A 20323-nucleotide genomic window follows, 5' to 3' on the forward strand; every position below is an offset into this window, starting at 1 on the left:
GTGGCCGGGCACTGTGAAAGGCCCGGATGAGCTCGCCCCCGTAAATATTCACCAGTGAGGGTGATGGATATGGATCATGATTATGATCAAGTTTATGATGAGTATAACTCGAGTTGGGGATGCACGACAGAGGGACAGTCCAATGGTTAGCTACCAGGACTTGTCGGGTTGGCTCTATAACCGACAGATGATATCATCAGCCACTAGGGACAGGCATGCATCATATGCATTTGTGTGACATTGGTTGGGTGTGCATATTATACTTGGTTTGCCTATGTGATTAATTGCTAACTGTTCTACTTGTAATAACTGTTTGTTTGTGCTTGAACTTCCTATCTGTGTTTGCATCTGGGACTCTGTTGGATTGTGGTGATTGGTTGTTGGTTGGATTGTTTGGGCCTAGGGCCGTGGTTGGAAAGAGATGAACTGATGATTCCGGTTTTCTGTTTCTGGTTTGGAATAAAATTATGAAAGGCTATTTTGGTTCCGCATAGATAAACCGTTTTGAAAGGCTTTTGAGTTTTGAGAATTGAACGGTTCTTCTTTCCGAAAAGATTTCCGAATTTACTTTCATTGTAAACCGTTGTTTTTGAAAAGAGGCATAAGACGGTTATGAATCACTGGTGCAGTTATCTTCATGTATCCTGTTACAGTAATTCCCAAAAACCCTCTACTGAGAACCCTTTCGAGGATGATGTTCTCACCCCCTACATTTTTCCCCTTTCAGGATATGGGCGCAGAAGTTACGAAGAACTTATTTAATTGTTGTTGTCATGCCCTGTATCATTTTAGTTATGGTTTATTGTACCCTCGCCTTTATCTTGATATATGTATGTACTCTTTATGAGTTTCTGTAAGTTGTATGGATGTACGTTGTATATCAAAAGTATTTTTGGGAGCGGTATTGCGGTTTAAAGTTTCAAACAGGCTCATATTTTAGTATTAAATAGTATAAAAGTCGTCGTAATGTCCGAGCTATCAGAGTAGCGCAGCCGGAAGCGTGAGCTTTGGTAGTTAGGGTGTTACAAAGATATTCGACGAAATGGATATCATATTGAGACTATGAATGAGGGAGATCATGAGTATTTATATATCACAACTCATGATTCAAATAAGAAAGTTATATTAGAAAAATTACCCTCTCTTTCATCTGGGTTGTATTATACTAAGATTAGTGCAATTGAATCACATGCCACTGTAAACCAAAAGTTTACTAGCCCAAATAAATTCATAACTTGGCACGACCGTTTGGGTCATCCGGAAACAACCATGATGAGAAGAATTATTGAAAACTCTCTTGGACATTCACTAAAGAACCAGAAGATTCTTAAAGCTAGTGAATTTTGTTGTGCTGCATGTTCTCAGGGAAAGTTAATTTTAAAGCCATCACCAGTAAAGATTGGATTTGAGTCCCCTGAATTCCTAGAAAGGATTCAAGGTGATATATGTGGACCTATTCATCCACCATGTGGATCTTTTAGATATTTTATGGTCCTAATAGACGCATCTTCAAGATGGTCACATGTGTGCTTATTATCTTCTCGCAACCTGGCATTTGCGAGATTACTGGCTCAAATTATTCGATTAAAAGCACAATTTCCAGAAAATCCAATTAAAGCAATTTATTTCCAACATTAGGGGGAGAGAATAAGTTTCCTGAAAAGGAACTTAATTGGAATGCATCATCATTGATGCATTTAGATCCTCGATCAAGGCAATGTGAACTGGAAGTTCAAAAGATTATACATTTGCAAAGAATAGCAAATGAATTGCCTGATGCATTTTCCGATACAAAGAGGATAACCAAGTCGTATATACCAGCGAAAAATGCCCCAATTCGAATTGATGTCCCAGTAGGACAAGTAGCCACTGAAGCAAATTCACGCCAGAAGCGTGGCAGGGCGGAAAATGCCCCAATTCGAATTGATGTCCCAGTTGGACAAACTGCCACTGAAGCAAATACACGCCAGAAGCGTGGCAGGCCTGTCGGTTCCAAAGATAAAAATTCTCGAAAGAGAAAAGAGGTAAATACGATTCCTGTTGAAAAAGACATAGTAAAGACACCTGCAGTTGTCCAAAATTCTGATATAACGCCAGAAGACGTTCAGGTACCTGAAAATTGTGAAAATGACGAGATCTCGATAAATTATGTCTTTACAGGAGAGAAATGGGACCGAAATAAGACAATTGTCAATGAAATATTTGCATATAATGTGGCATTAAATATCATGCATGAAAGTAAGGATCTTGAGCCAAGATCAGTTGAAGAATGTCGACAAAGAAATGGTTGGCCAAAATGGGAAGCAGCCATGAAGTCTGAATTAGACTATAAAATATATTTAATATTTATTAAAATATTACTAATATATATAGATAATATTTTAATATAATTTAGTAATATTTTTTAAATATTAGTAAAAGTCAAGTATATAGGAGTGGGTGCTACAGTATTCTTTCTAAAATAGGAATATAACTACTAAGAATGCTTTTTCCGGGCTTCCTTTAATTTGTGTGCTAATCTTGACATCTTCTACCACACTTAGATAACCTAGGCGAGATGGTGTTACATGAAATTAAACATAAACTAATATATAGTACAATTAAATGGTTTGTTTATTAAGGAATCAACCAGCTCAGAGACCACCATGTTACGCGTTAGTCCATTTAATTTGAATTTTAACATTAAGCACATCATTAATGACAAAGTCTTACAACGTAACTTGTGCATGCTAATTTGTCTAAGGACAACAAAGGCAGAACATGGGTTAACTTATATCATGTATATGGCGTGATACATGTGGTAATAATTGGTTGGTGTCGAGTAGTGTTAACAAGCTAAGCATGAACAGTAGTTTCTATAATTTAGCCATCATTTACAGTTTCAACTTCACAATTATGAATTTATGACTCAGCATTCCATTAAAATTATCATAAATCAAAATAGAATTTCAAGTCAACGTAATATTGTAATTGATGATTTCTATATATTCAATTTGTGATACATAAAAGTTTATAACGCTGATCATACATGGGGTAAAGCTTGGGTTTTGGCACAAGCAATCACCTTAAGCTGAGTTATAGATGTGTGTTAGGATGTGTTTGGAATTTACAGAAGATTTTTTCATATTTAACATCAAATCCTCTTATTTTCAAGAAAATTTGATTCGAACTGAAAGTATTTTATAAACTAAAAAATAGAAAAAATTGTTATGACGAGGATACTATGGATAAGAATGGATGTCCATTAATGAGCAATTCATCTTTTCTATACCGAGAGGAACAAGTTTTTATATTGAAGAACATTAATGAGGTTTGAAAAAGCAAGTTTTGTATGCCTATAAAAGGATGTACGGGCAAAAGGAATATACACATAACAATCTAAATGGACATCCAAGGAGGAGTGTTATGACGAGGATACTATGGATAAGAATGGATGTTCATTAACGAGCAATTCATCTTTCCTATACTGAGAGGAACAAGTTTTTATATTGAAGAACATTAATGAGGTTTGAAAAAGCAAGTTTTGTATGCCTATAAAAGGATGTACGGGCAAAAGGAATATACACACAACAACAGAACAAAATACCATTCTCCCTTCCTTTTCATACAAATAAATCAATCCTCTTTTATGCTGCAATCAAATACTCTTCTCCTTATATTTCTACTACAGATATTCGCAAGGGTTATACTCAGTCAAATTGCAAAGATCTTTATATGGTCTAAAGCAATCTGGACGAATGTGGTATAATCGTCTTACTGAGTACCTGGCCAAAAACGGATTCAAGAATGATGATATCTGCCCATGTGTTTTCATAAAGAAAACTACATCTGGGTTCATTATAATTGCTGTGTACGTTGATGATTTAAATATCATTGGGACTCCTGAAGAGATTCCAACAATTATAAAAACTCTAAAAGAAGAGTTTGAGATGAAAGATCTTGGAAGGACTAAGTTTTGTCTCGGCCTGCAGATCGAGCATATAAAAGGTGGGATCTTTATTCATCAAACAACATACACAGAAAGGATCTTGAAAAGATTTTATATGGATAAGTTTATGCTGCAATCAAATACTCTTCTCCTTATATTTCTACTACAGTTCTTTCTCTTCTTTTATTTTATAAGTATTTTAAATTCTATTTTCTATTACTCTTTACATATAATATTAATAGCAATATTAACCATCTTTATTATATTGAGATAGTATCAAATGCAAATCTCTCTCTCTTTATTTTTAATACTTTTTCTTATCTTTGTATATATATACACAATACAACATATAATTTTATTATATATATATAAATTATTATTGAGCTAATTATTTTAATACTAGAGTCTTCTATTTATACAACTTTATTATATATATATATCTTTTATTTTACAACAAAAATCAATTTTTACCATTGATATATTAGTACAAAAGAGAAAGAGATAGCGCGCAGCAGCCAGTGGTAACGGTGGTCATATGACAACTTTTGGTTTTAATTAATGGATTATTTTATGACTAATTTTATGGTGTCTTTTGTTTGGTGTTAGTCACAACTAGTTGGCTATGCAGATGCTGGCTACTTGTCTGATCCACATAAAGGGAGATCTCAAATAGGATACCTGTTCACATATGGTGGTACAGCTATATCTTGGAGGTCCACGAAACAGACGATTGCTGCAACATCCTCTAATCATGCTGAAATACTGGCGATTTATGAAGCTAGTCGCGAGTGTTTTTGGCTGAGGAGTCTGATTCAATATATTCTATCATCATGTGGACTGATTGATCATAAGATAGCTCCAACTGTCCTGTTTGAAGATAATGCAGCATGCATTGCTCAACTTAAGAGTGGATACATCAAAGGTGATAGAACAAAGCATATTTCTCCCAAATTCTTCTTCACTCATGACCTTCAAAATCAAGGGACAATTGATGTCCAACAGATCCGTTCAAGTGACAATCTAGCAGATTTATTTACAAAGTCACTCCCAAAATCCTCCTTTGAAAGATTGGTACATGAGATTGGAATGCGCCGATTTCGAGACATTAAATGATGTCGGCAAGAGGGGGAGACTGTACTCTTTTTCCCTTGGTCAGGTTTTTTCCCATTGGGTTTTTCTTGACAAGGTTTTTAATGAGGCAGTCCCCATCACTAAAGGATATTGTACTCTTTTTCCTTCACTAAGGTTTTTTTTCCCACTGGGTTTTTCTTTAGTAAGGTTTTAACAAGGCAATAATCCTAAATGGACATCCAAGGGGGAGTGTTATGACGAGGATACTATGGATAAGAATGGATGTCCATTAATGAGCAATTCATCTTTCCTATACTGAGAGGAACAAGTTTTTATATTGAAGAACATTAATGATATTTTATATATAAATAAAGGATAAATTAAAAAGTAAAATTATTTATTTAAATCAAATGAATTTTTATTAAAGGTTTAATTACTCTACAAGTCCCTATAGTTTCACCGAATTTTCAATTAGGTCCATATACCTTTTTTTGTCTTTTCAATTGGGTCCCTATACACTTTTTTTTTCCAATTTAGTCCTTATTAACGTTAAACGTCAAAAAAATATTAGTAAATTGTGAAATTACTTATATACTCTTAGGGACCCAATTGAAAATAAAAAAAAAGTATAGGTACCTAATTAAAAATTCGATTAAACTATAAATATTCAATAAAAGATATGTCTATAATTCTATTCAATGATTCTATAACATGAAAGATATTCCTATAATCCCTTTTATTTTGTCACTATCATTCTTTTGCTTATTTATATACAAATTGTACTAAAGATACCTTCTCTTTTTTTTTTTTAATTTTCAAAAATACCTTATCTTAAGAACATACAGAAAAAAAAGGAATGAATAAAATAAAACATAAATAATAGTAATAAGTATATATAAAATTCTGTTTCCATCATTCAAGTATTCATTATGATCATGTAACATTTTACGTTTGTGTGGATTCATGGAATATAGTTTGTGTCTTTATCATATCATGGTACACCATAGAAAACCATAAGGCTATGTGTTCTTGTGTGAATAACATGGATGTAACCTCGGCTATGAGAGTCAACGCCGAGCTATTGCCTTTAGCATCGAGCTGTAGGCTAGGAGGATCCGAGCTCTTTGTCCAGGAAGATGTCACGTTGTGGAGAATACAAACAAACAAAGGGGGGGTATACCTGCAAAGGCACTCCGATGCTTAAGTTAGTATCGTGAATTCAGTATATCCTTTGAGGATAAAATACCATACCTTTATAGGTGAGGTGAAATGCGCCAGTTACGTTTCTGTTGATCATCTAAATTGAAGAACATTTATTAGGTTTTAATAAGTAATAATGCCTAGTCGGACATTTTTATTCCAGGATGTAATCCATTGATTCTGACTGTAACGTATAACGCCGAGTTATAACACAGAGTGCCGATTTATAATGTAAAGTACTGAGTTATGGTGTATGATGCCGAGTTATAACATCGGAGTTGTAACGGCCGTATCATAGCCCCCCAAGCTTAACCTGAAAATGTGTTTTAATGAAGCAAGTTGAGCTTTTAATAAAACATAAGTCGGCCATTGTGTTCATAACTCGGCTATTTGGATTAGCCTTGGAGCCCCCAGTTCAAGATGCTTTATTAAAATAATATGAAATAATTACTGTAAAAAAGAATTGATTTCAAATGAAGGGAGAGATAAGTAATGATGGTAATAAATAGTTTGTCATTTCCAATGCCTTCTGAACTGTTGATTTGATTGATTAGTGGGTGAGGTGGAACTTAACCAGCGGTGGTAACCTTTGAGTAACTGCATTAGAATACAAATAGTTGTGCTTCCAAATTATTGTTTCATTTTGGATAAAAGTTTGCTATGCAAGTTGCTGAGAAAGAAATGAGTAAATGAGGTATGTACTAGTATCTATTTTCCTCTGTATTCTGTTTCTACAGCTTTTGAATTTTGTGTGTTTAGTATGGGTTTTGAGAGAGAAAAAGAGAAGAGGAAGACGGTGGATTGGTCAGACGATTGGGTGAGTGTGGATGTTAAAATGCATACATCACTATTCATGGATGTGGAGGCTGTGAAGGAAATAGATTTGAGGAAGATAGTGAAGCTAGGTTCAGGGATTCATGTGAATCTGTTACCGTGTGCCAGTGATGACCGTGTGTATCATAGAGCAAAGGATTTTGAATTTTTCTTCATGTATAGCTGTATCATAGAGGAACTGAGAGTGAAACTTCCATTCTCAGAGTTTCAATGTCAGGTGTTGAGGCAACTAAATTGTGCGCCTTCCCAACTCCACCCTAATGGGTGGGTGTTTCTGTGTAGTTTTGAGATTCTAATGGAGTTTCTAGAAAAGACTCCCTCTGTTGAGTTGTTCTTCTCCTTATTTCAGGCCAAAGGTGTTTGGACAGGGGTGAACTTGAATAGTTCACTGAGGTTTTCTATCTTTAAGTTATACAAGTCGTCGTTTAAAGACTTCAAAGAGATGTATATGAAGGTCTCTAATGCTGAAAGTGATTTCCCGTTCTATATGGATGAACATTTGGGGGAAAAGTTTCCTCTTTGGTGGTGTTCGGAGCCTCACAATATTCTAGGGCCAGAAACCATTAGTGCAAGAGATGAATGTATCATTGAGTATTTGGTGGAAGTTGTTGATCGGAAAGAATTAATTTCTGTGTTTGATTTGCTTCAATGGAAGGAGAATAAAGAAGCTGTTGTAGGATATTTGGGTGAGATTCTGAAATGTAACTCTGTATGTTTTGAGATGATATGTTACTAACTGTTGTGTTTTGTTTTAGGAGGAAAATATTATGGGGTATCTGCTGCTACCTTAAGAGCTCAGGTTAAGAGCAAAAACCTGGAAAAGGAGGGTTCGACCTTGAAAGCCGAAAAAACTATTAGTGCTGGTGAGGTTAACCAGCCTAAGCTGAGGAGAAAGAAAATTATTTTGAAGAAGAGGAAGACTGATGCGGTGGACCTTTCTGAAGGTTCTGAGGAAGATAGGGATGAGGTCCAGATTGAAGAAATACAAAGTTTTTATGAGAACCAAAAGAAGTTGCATAACGTTGCCGATCAAAGTGATGCCTCGTCATTATGGGGGAAGGATTAACCTTATATGGTCGTTGCCGATGAGGTTTGCTAGACGTCGGCAGATGTGACTATGGCAGACGAGGTTGGGGACGTCGCCATTGATCAATATATGCAGGTAACGTATGTTATTGTTGATTGTGATTTGCATACCAATATATGTATAAATATATCCTTTATGGTATCTGTTTGGTCTGTTAAGGTGATTGGTCTTCGACTGGCGAGCTTAGGGCGCTGCCAAGAAAAGAAATATTGGAAATTTGCCGAGCAAAAGCAAGACCCGATTTTGAAAGAAGAATTGGCTTTAAAAAATAGGAAAGTAGCCGAATTGGAGAGTAAGTTATCAGAAATTGAGAAGGAGTTGAAGCTGATGAAGGAAAATTATTCAAAAGAAGTGGAGGATCTGAAGAAAGAGGAAGCCGACCTTTCTACCATGAGTGCTCAAGTAATTGAGGTGACAACGAAGTTGAAAGAGATGGAGAAATAGAAGGAAGTAGAGATCCTTGATTCATTTGTGGAAGGGTTTGAGTGAGCTTCTCAACAGGCCAAGTTTCTTGCTCCTGAGGTTGATTTTTCTCAGATGGATCCAGGGAAGATCATCTAAGATGGAGCTATGGTGGAGGATGATGGTGCTACTGAAGAAAAGGATGAGAATGTTGAATATCATTGGTGTTTGATTGGATTTATGTATTTGCTTTCACTGAACTATGTTTATTTGTTTTGAATTTGGTTTGCTCTTAATAGAGCTAGTTTGGATTTTATATTATTTTGATGCCTAAACACAATATGAATGATAAGATGTGTTTACGTGGATTTGCCTTTTATTGATGTTTGTTTGATAAAGGCGTTTGTATAGTTTTGATGATGGTAGCACGTTTGATTGTGCTTGTGTTTGCTTGACCTTAGTCAATAGTTGTTTGATTATTATATCCCCAAAATGTATAATTAAGAGGATAGGATTTGTATAGGTCAAATCAAAATATTTGATGTGTGGTGCACGAAATTACAATCACACTTTTGCAATTCCGCACAACTAACTAGCAAGTGCACTGGGTCGTCCAAGTAATACCTTACGTGAGTAAGGGTCGATCCCACGGAGATTATCGGCTTGAAGCAAGCTATGGTTATCTTGTAACTCTTAGTCAGCATATCAATAATTCTCAGATTTAATTGTAAAAAGTAAAAGAACATGAACTAAATACTTGTTATGCAGTAATAGAGAATAGGTTGAGGTTTTGGAGATGCTCTGTCTTCAGAATCTCTGCTTTCCTACTGTCTTCTTCTTCACGCACGCAAGGATCCTTCCATGGTAAGCTGTATGTTGGTGGATCACCGTTGTCAATGGCTACCATCCGTCCTCTCAGTGAAAATGGTCCAAATGCGCTGTCACCGCACGGCTAATCATCTGTCGGTTCTCACTCATGCTGGAATAGGATCCATTGATCCTTTTGCGTCTGTCACTATGCCCATCACTTGTGAGTTTGAAGCTCATCACAGTCATCCTATCCCAGATCCTACTCAGAATACTACAGACAAGGTTTAGACGTTCCGGATCTCAAGAATGCTGCCAATTGATTCTAGCTTATACCACGAAGACTCTGATTTGAACCAGGAGGCTAAGAGATAAGCACTCAGTCTAAAGTAGAATGGAGGTGGTTGTCAGGCATGCGTTCATAGGTTGAGAATGGTGATGAGTGTCACAGATCATCACATTCATCAAGTTGAAGTACGAGTGAATATCTTAGAATGTAAGCAAGCGTGATTGAATGGAAAACAGTAGTAATTGCATTAATTCATCAAAACACAGCAAAGCTCCTCACCCCCAACCATGGGGTTTAGAGACTCATGCCGTAGAAGATACAATATGAAATGTGTAGAGTGTCATGAGGTACAAGATGAATCACTAAAAGTAGTTTTTATAATAAACTAGTGACCTAGGGTTACAGAAAATGAGTAAGCTAGAATAGTTAGTGTAAAAATCCACTTTCAGGGCCCACTTGGTGTGTACTTGGGCTAAGCATTAAAGCTTTCACGTGTAGAGACCTTTCTTGGAGTTAAACGCCAGCTTTTGTGCCAGTTTGGGCATTTAACTCCAGCTTTCATGCCAGTTCTGGCGTTTTGACGCCAGAATTTTTATGCTGAATTGGAACGCCGGTTTGGGCCATCAAATCTCGAGCAAAGTATGAACTATTATATATTGCTGGAAAGCCCAGGATGTCTACATTCCAACTCAATTGAGAGCGTTCCAATTGGGCTTCTGTAGCTCCAGAAAATCCACTTCGAGTGCAGGGAGGTCAGAATCCAATAGCATCTGCAGTCCTTTTTCAGCCTCTGAATCAGATTTTTGCTTAGGTCCCTCAATTTTAGCTAGAAAATACCTGAAATCACAGAAAAACATACAAACTCATAGTAAAGTCCAGAAATATGATTTTTGAATAAAAAATAATAAAAACATAATAAAAACTAACTAAAATATACTGAAAACATACTAAAAACAATGCCAAAAAGCGTATAAATTATCCGCTCATCACAACACCAAACTTAAATTGTTGCTTGTCCCCAAGCAACTAAAAACAAAGTAGGATAAAAAGAATAGAATATATAATGAATTCCAAAAACATCTATGAAGATCAGTCTTAATTAGATGAGCGGGGCTATTAGCTTTTTGCTTCTGAATAGTTTTGGCATCTCACTTTATCCTTTGAAGTTCAGAATGATTGGCATCTATAGGAACTCAGAATTCAGATAGTGTTATAGATTCTCCTAGTTCAGTATGTTGATTCTTGAACACAGCTACTTTATGAGTCTTGGCCGTGACCCTAAGCATTTTGTTTTCCAGTATTACCACCGGATACATAAATGCTACAGACACATAACTGGGTGAACCTTTTTCAGATTGTGACTCAGCTTTGCTAGAGTCCCCAATTAGAGGTGTCCAGAGCTCTTAAGCACACTCTTTTTGCTTTGGACCATGACTTTAACCGCTCAGTCTCAAGCTTCTCACTTGACACCTTCACGCCACAAGCACATGGTTAGGGACAGCCTTGTTTAGCCGCTTAGGCCATGATTTTATTCCTGTAGGCCCTCCTATCCACTGATGCTCAAAGCCTTGGATCCTTTTTATTTTACCCTTGCCTTTTGGTTTAAAGGGCTATTGGCTTTTTTTGCTTGCTTTTTCTTTTTCTTTCTTTTTCTTTTTTTTTCTGCAAGCTTTGTATTCACTGCTTTTTCTTGCTTCAAGAATCATTTTTATGATTTTTCAAATTATCAATAACATTTCTCTTTTTCCATTATTCTTTCAAGAGCCAACAATTTTAACATTCATAAACAACAAATTCAAAAATATGCACTGTTCAAGCATTCATTCAGAAAGACAAAAAACATTGCCACCACATCAAAATAATTAAACTGTTTTAAAATTCGAAATTCATGTACTTCTTTTTCTTTTGCAATTAAAAAAACATTTTTTATTTTAAGAAAGGTGATGGATTCATAGGACATTCTTATCTTTAAGGCAGAGACACTAAGATACTAATGATCATGTAGTAAAGACACAAACATAGATAGAACATCAAGCATAGAAATCGAAAAATAAAAAAATAAGAACAAGAAAATTAAAGAACGGGTCCACCTTAGTGATGGCAGCTAGTTCTCCTTCTTGAAGATCCTATGGAGTGCTTGAGCTCCTCAATGTCTCTTCCTTGCCTTTGTTGCTCCTCTCTAATTTCATGGAGGATAATGGGTTGCTTTTGTTGAGGTCCATGAGTGGGCTCTCTTATTTGCTCCATCTCTCATGACTTGGAGTTGGAAGCAACTGCCTTCCCTTTCCTCTTCCTAGAGATTTCTCCGGCCTTAGGTGCCATAAATGGTTATGGAAAAACAAAAAGCAATACTTTTACCAAACCAAACTTAGAAGGTTTGCTCGTCCTCGAGTAAAAGAAGAAAAAGGGTGTTATCGGAAGGTGTGAAGAAGAGAGAGATAGAGTTGAGGTAGGTGGGGATCCTGTGGGGTCCACAGATCCTGAGGTGTCAAGGATTTTTTCATCCCTACACCATGTTGGCGTGTAAACGCCCCTTGGAGTGCCAATCTTGGCGTTAAACGCCAGGTTGCTGCCCATTTCTGGCGTTTAACGCCAGCTTTTCTTCCCTTTCTGGCGTTTAAACGCCAGCTTTGTGCCCTTTTCTGGCATTAAACGCCAGTCTGGTGCCCTTTTCTGGCATTAAACGCCCAGAATGGTGCCAGACTGGGTGTTTAATGCCCATTCTGCTACCCTTACTGGCGTTTGAATGCCAGTAAGCTCCTCCTCCAGGGTGTGCTATTTTTAATACTGTTTTTCATTCTGTTTTTGCCTTTTCAGTTGTTTTTGTGACTCCACATGATCATCAACCTAAAGAAAAATAAGATAACAATGAAAAATAAATATATATAATTAAAAAACATTGGGTTGCCTCCCAATAAGCACTTCTTTATTGTCTTTAGCTGGACCTTGACTGAGCTTTTATTCTAGTCTCAATTTTGAGCATTCTTGCTCAAAATTGCTTTCAAGATAATGTTTGATTCTCTGTCCATTAACAATAAACTTTTTGTCAGAGTCAATATCTTGAAGCTCAACATATCCATATAGTGACACACTTGTAATCACATATGGTCCCCTCCACCGGGATTTTAATTTCCCAGTGAATAATTTGAGCCTAGAATTAAACAACAGAACCTTCTGTCCTGGTTCAAAAACTCTGGATGACAGTTTCTTGTCATGCCACCTTTTTGCTTTTTCCTTATAAATTTTTGCATTTTCAAAAGCATTGAGTCTGAATTCCTCTAGCTCATTCAGCTGGAGCAATCTTTTCTCTCCAGCTAACTTAGCATCCAGGTTTAGGAATCTGGTTGCCCAGTAGGCCTTATGTTCCAGTTCCACGGGCAGATGACAGGCCTTGCCATACACAAGCTGGTATGGAGAGGTTCCTATAGGAGTCTTGAATGCTGTTCTGTATGCCCACAGAGCATCATCCAAGCTTTTTGCCCAATCCTTTCTACGGGCAATTATAGTCCATTCCAGGATTCTTTTTAGTTCTCTATTAGAGACTTCAGCCTGCCCATTTATCTGTGGGTGATATGGAGTTGCTACTTTGTGGCTAATTCCATATCGAACCATAGCAGAGTATAGCTGTTTATTGCAGAAATGAGTGCCCCCGTCACTGATTAGAACTCTGGGAATGCCAAATCTGCTGAAGATATATTTCTGGAGGAATTTCAGCACGGCCTTAGTATCATTAGTGGGTGTGGCAATTGCTTCTACCCATTTAGATATGTAGTCGACTGCCACCAGAATGTAAGTGTTTGAGTATGATGGTGGGAAAGGACCCATGAAGTCAATACCCATACATCAAACAACTCAATCTCTAAGATCTCTTGTTGAGGCATGGCATAACCATGAGGCAAGTTGTCAGCTCTTTGGCAACTGTCACAGTTACGCACAAACTCTCGGGCATCTCTGTGGAGAGTAGGCCAGTAGAACCCATATTGGAGGACCTTAGTGGCTGTTCGCTCACCGCCGAAATGTCCTCCATACTGTGATCCATGGCAATGCCATAGGATTTTCTGTGCCTCTTCTCTAGGCACGAATCTGCGGATCATTCCGTCTGCACATCTTTTAAAGAGATATGGTTCATCCCATAATTAGTACTTTGCATCAGAAATTAGTTTTTTTGTTTGCACCCTGCTGTACTCCTTGGGTATGAACCTCACAGCTTTATAATTTGCAATGTCTGCAAACCATGGTGCTTCCTAAATGGCGAAGAGTTGCTCATCCGGAAAGGTCTCAGAGATCTCAGTAGGAGGGAGGGACGCCCCTGCTACTGGCTCTATCCGGGACAGGTGATCAGCTACCTGGTTTTCTGTCCCTTTTCGGTCTCTTATTTCTATATCAAACTCTTGCAGAAGCAACACCCATCTTATGAGACTGGGTTTTGAATCCTGCTTTGTGAGTAAATATTTAAGAGCAGCATGGTCAGTATACACAATCACTTTTGAACCTAATAAATAGGATCTAAACTTGTCAATGGCATAAACCACTGCAAGCAACTCTTTTTCTGTGGTTGTGTAGTTTTTCTGTGCGTCATTTAGAACACGGCTAGAATAGTAAATGACGTGCAGAAGTTTGTTATGCCTCTATCCTAATACTGCACCAATGGCATGGTCACTGGCATCACACATTAGTTCGAATGGTAATGTCCAGTCTAGTGCAGAAATCACTGGTGCTGTAACCAGCTTAGCTTTTAGAGTTTCAAACGCCTGCAGACACTCTGTGTCAAACACAAATGGTGTGTCAGCAACTAGCAAATTGCTCAGAGGTTTTGCAATTTTTGAAAAATCCTTTATAAACCTCCTATAGAATCCGGCATGCCCCAGAAAGCTTCTGATTGCCTTAACATTGGCAGGTGGTGATAATTTTTCAATTACTTCCACTTTAGCTTGATCCACCTCTATTCCCTTGTTTGAAATTTTATGCCCAAGGACAATTTCTTCAGTCACCATAAAGTGACATTTTTCCCAGTTTAAAACTAGGTTGGTCTCTTGGCATCTTTTCAGAACAAGTGCTAAATGGTCAAAACAGGAGCTAAATGAGTCTCCGAATACTGAAAGTCATCCATGAAGACTTCCAAAAATTTCTCTACCATATCAGAGAAGATAGAAAGCATGCACCTCTGAAAGGTTGCAAGTGAATTGCACAGACCAAAAGGCATCCTTCTGTAGGCAAATACTCCAGATGGATATGTGAATGCTGTTTTCTCTTGGTCTTGAGGATCTATTACAATTTGGTTGTAACCTGAATAGCTATCCAAAAAGTAGTAATAATCATGACCTGTTAGTCTCTCTAGCATCTGGTCTATGAATGGTAAAGGAAAATGATCCTTTCTGGTAGCTGTATTGAACCTTCTGTAGTCAATACACATACGCCACCCTGTAACTGTTCTTGTGGGAACCAGTTCATTCTTTTCGTTGTGAACCACTGTCATACCTCCCTTCTTGGGGACAACGTAGACAGGGCTCACCTAGGGACTATCAGAAATAGGATAAATAATCCCAGCCTCTAGTAACTTAGTGACCTCTTTCTGCACTACCTCTTTCATGGCCGGATTTAGCCTCCTCTGTGGTTGAACCACTGGCTTAGCATCATCCTCCAATAGGATCTTGTGCATGCATCTTGCTGGGCTAATGTCCTTAAGATCACTTATGGACCACCCAAGAGCTGTCTTGTGTGTCCCAGTACCTGAATTTGTGCTTTCTCTTCCTGTGGATTTAAAGCAGAGCTTATGATCACCGGAAAAGTGTCACCTTCTCCCAGAAATGCATATTTCAGGGATGGTGGTAGTGATTTGAGCTTGGGTTTAGGAGGCTTATTCTCTTCCTGAGGAATTTTCAGAGATTCTTTTATTTCCTCTGGTTTCTCCAGATCAGGCTGAACATCTTTAAAGATGTCCTTGAGCTCTGATTCGAGACTCTCAGTCATATTCATCTCTTCCACCAAGGAGTCAATAATATCAACGCTCATGCAGTCATTTGATGTGTCTGGATGCTGCATAGCTTTGACAACATTTAACTTGAACTCATCCTCATTGACTCTCAGGGTCACTTCCCCTTTTTGGATATCAATGAGAGTTTGTCCAGTTGCTAGGAAAGGTCTTCCTAGAATGAGAGTTACACTCTTGTGCTCCTCCATTTCTAGCACTACAAAGTCAATGGGAAAGGCAAATGGCCCAACCTTGACAATCATGTCCTCAATTATGCCGGATGGGTATTTAATGGAGCCATCAGCAAGTTGAAGACATATCCGGGTTAGTTTTACCTCTTCAGTCAAGCCAAGCTTTCTGATAGTGGATGCAGGGATTAGATTGATACTTGCCCCAAGGTCACATAGAGCTGTCTTGGTACAAGTACCCTCTAATGTGCACGGTATCATAAAGCTTCCTAGATCTTTAAGCTTTTCTGGTAAGCTTTTCAGAATGACTGCACTGCATTCTTCAGTGAGAAACACCTTTTCAGTTTCTCTCCAATCCTTCTTATGACTTAAGATCTCTTTTATGAACTTAGCATAAGAGGGTATTTGCTCAAGTGCCTCTACAAACGGGATCTTTATCTCAAGAGTCCTGAGATAGTCTGCAAAGCGAGCAAATTGTTTATCCTGTTCCGCTTGGCGGAATTTCTGAGGATAAGGCATCTTGGCTTTATATTCTTCAACCTTAGTTGCTGCAGGTTTATTCCCTACAGAGGTGGTTAGAGAAGCCTTCTTAGAGGGGTTACTATCAGCACTTGCAGGTGTCTAATCCCTCATTGGCGTTTGAACGCCAGGATTGGGTGCTGGATGGGCGTTTAACGCCAGCTTCCCACCCTTTTCTGGCGTTTGAACGCCAGAACTGGGCAAGGAATGGGCGTTCAATGCCAACTTTTCTCCCTTTTCTGGCGTTTGAACGCCAGAAGTGGGCATCCACTGGGCGTTTTACGCCAATCTTTCACCCTTTTCTGGCGTTTGAACGCCAGAATTATTCCTCTCTGGGCTCTTGCTGTCCTCAGAGGGATTTTGGGCAGTGGTTTGGTCATCCTCTGTCAGTTGTTCCTTTCTTGGCTTTCTGCTACTTTGAGCTGATTTATTCAATGTCTTCCTGCTCCTTAATTGGACAGCTTAGCATTCTTCTGTTATCTGTTTAGATAGCTGCTGTCTTGTCTGATTCAATTGTGCTTCCATATTCTTGTTAGCATTTTTAGTGTCTTGGAGGATCTCTTTCTGCTAATTGTTTTGTCACAAGGAGTAATTGCTTATTAAGTTCGACAATCTGTTCTTGAGGATTAGGATCAGTAGTTACTGTCCTAGCCTCTTCTTTTATGGAGGACTCACTGCTTGAGTACAGATGTTGATTTCTAGCAACCGTATCTATGAGTTCTTGAGCCTCTTCAATCGTCTTTCTCATGTATAGATCCACCAGCTGAGTAGTCTAGAGACATTTGAGCTCTTTCTGTAAGCCCATAGTAGAAGATGTCTAACTATACCCACTCTGAAAATATTTTAGAGGGACATTTTCTTAGCATCCCTCTGTACCTCTCCCAGGCATTATAAAGGGATTCATGATCCTCTTGTTTAAAGCCTTGGATGTCCAACCTCAGCTGTGTCATCATCTTTGGAGGGTAAAATTGATTCAGGAATTTGTCTGATAATTGTCTCCATGTTTTTATGCTTGCTGTGGGTTGGTTATTTAACCACCTCTTAGCTTGATCTTTTACAGCAAATAGAAACAGTAATAATCTGTAGACATCCTGATCCACTTTTTTATCACGTACTGTGTCAGCAATTTGTAAGAACTGTACCAGAAACTCAGTAGGTTCTTCCTATGGAAGACCAGAATACTGACAATTTTGCTGCACCATGATAATGAGCTGAGGATTTAGCTCAAAACTGCTTGCTTTGATGGGAGGTATACAGATGCTACTCCCATATGTAGCTGTAATGGCGTTAGCATATGACCCCAGAGTCCTTCTGGACTATTCATTTCCACTTATGTCCATGATGGAGAAAAGGGAATTGATATGAATTGCACATAGATTATATTTTTAAAATTTTTTATTTTATTTAATTAAAAGTGACCGAATAAAATAAAACGAAATAAATGAAAAATAAAATAAAAGTTTCGAAAATTAAGAGAAAAAGTAAAAAGATAAATAAATAATTCGAATGCTAAAATGGCTAATTAATTAAAAAGATTTGAAAAATTCTGGATATGATTTTCGAAAATTAGAAGAAAATGGAATAAAAGCAAATTGAAAACTAAATTAATTAATTAATTAAAAAGATTTTGGAAAAAGAATGCTTAGTTAATTTCGAAATATGAAAGAGAAAAGTAGTTAGGTGATTTTTTTTTAAAAAGATTTTGAAATTAGCAATAAAAAAGATATGATTGAAAATTATTTTGAAAAAGATATGATTGCAATTTAATAAAAAAAGATATGATTGAAAAGATATGATTGAAGAAATTAAAAAGATTTGATTTTTGAAAAAGATTTGAAAAGATCAATTTTTGAAATTAGAATTTTGACTTGACTAAAAAAAAAAATATGATTTTGAAAATCTTTGACTAATTTAATGCAAAATTTTGAAATTTATGAGTAAAATAAGGAAAAGATATTTTTTTATTTTTGAATTTTAATGAGGAAAGAGAAAAACAACAAAATGACACTAAACTTAGAAATTTTAGATCAAAACAAAGAGAACAAACAAGAAAACTTTGAATGTCAAGATGAACACCAAGAACACTTTGAAGATCAGGATGAACACTAAGAACAAATTTTTGAAAAATTTTTAAGTAAATAAAAGCACAAGGGACACCAAACTTAAAATTTTTAGAAAATCAAACACAAATTTTTGAAAATTTAAAGGAAAACACAAAGAAGACACCGAACTTAGAATTTTTAAAGATCAAGAAAGAACTAAGAACATGCAAATTCGAAAAATTGAAAGAAAATAAAAGCATGCAATTGACACCAAACTTAAAATATGAAACTATTCTCAAATAAAAGACTCAAATTTAGTGACTCTAAACTAACAAAAATAAATTATTCCTAATCTAAGCAACAAGATAAACCGTTAGTTGTCCAAACTCGAACAATCCCCGGCAACGGTGCCAAAAAGTTGGTGCACGAAATTACAATCACACTTTTGCAATTCCGCACAACTAACCAGCAAGTGCACTGGGTCGTCCAAGTAATACCTTACGTGAGTAAGGGTCGATCCCACGGAGATTATCGGCTTGAAGCAAGCTATGGTTATCTTGTAACTCTTAGTCAGGATATCAATAATTCTCATATTTAATTGTAAAAAGTAAAAGAACATGAACTAAATACTTGTTATGCAGTAATAGAGAACAGGTTGAGGTTTTGGAGATGCTCTGTCTTCAGAATCTCTGCTTTCCTACTGTCTTCTTCTTCACGCACGTAAGGCTCCTTCCATGGCAAGCTGTATGTTGGTGGATCACTATTGTCAATGGCTACCATCCGTCCTCTCAGTGAAAATGGTCCAAATACGTTGTCACCGCACGGCTAATCATCTGTCGGTTCTCACTCATGCTGGAATAGGATCCATTGATCATTTTGCGTCTGTCACTATGCCCAGCACTTGTGAGTTTGAAGCTCGTCACAGTCATCCTATCCCAGATCCTACTCAAAATACCACAAACAAGGTTTAGACGTTCCGGATCTCAAGAATGCTGCCAATTGATTCTAGCTTATACCACGAAGACTCTGATCTGAACCAGGAGGCTAAGAGATAAGCACTCAGTCTAAGGTAGAACGGAGGTGGTTGTCAGGCACGCGTTCATAGGTTGAGAATGGTGATGAGTGTCACAGATCATCACATTCATCAAGTTAAAGTACGAGTGAATATCTTAGAATGGAAGCAAGCGTGATTGAATGGAAAACAATAGTAATTGCATTAATTCATCAAAACACAACAGAGCTCCTCACCCACAACCATGGGGTTTAGAGACTCATGTCGTAGAAGATACAATATGAAACATGTAGAATGTCATGAGGTACAAGATGAATCACTAAAAGTAGTTTTTATAATAAACTAGTGACCTAGGGTTACAGAAAATGAGTAAGCTAGAATAGTTAGTGTAAAAATCTACTTCTAGGGCCCACCTGGTGTGTGCTTGGGCTGAGCATTGAAGTTTTCACGTGTAGAGACCTTTCTTGGAGTTAAACGCCAGCTTTTGTGCCAGTTTGGGCGTTTAACTCCAGCTTTCATGCCAGTTCTGGCGTTTTGACGCCAGAATTTTTATGCTGACTTGGAAAGCCGGTTTGGGCCATTAAATCTCGGGCAAAGTATGGACTATTATATATTGCTGGAAAGCCCAGGATGTCTACTTTCCAACGTAATTGAGAGCGCGCCAATTGGGCTTCTGTAGCTCCAGAAAATCCACTTCGAGTGCAGAGTCTGTAGCTCCAGAAAATCCACTTCGAGTGCAGGGAGGTCAGAATCCAACAACATCTGCATTACTTTTTCAGCCTCTGAATCAGATTTTTGCTCAGGTCCCTCAATTTCATCCAGAAAATACCTGAAATCATTGAAAAACAAACTCATAGTAAAGTCCAGAAATATGATTTTTGAATAAAAACTAATAAAAACATAATAAAAACTAACTAAAATATACTGAAAACATACTAAAAATAATGCCAAAAAGTGTATAAATTATCCGCTC

The sequence above is a fragment of the Arachis ipaensis genome, chromosome B01, assembly GCF_000816755.2.
Source record: "Arachis ipaensis cultivar K30076 chromosome B01, Araip1.1, whole genome shotgun sequence".
NCBI classification, from domain to species: Eukaryota; Viridiplantae; Streptophyta; class Magnoliopsida; order Fabales; family Fabaceae; genus Arachis; species Arachis ipaensis.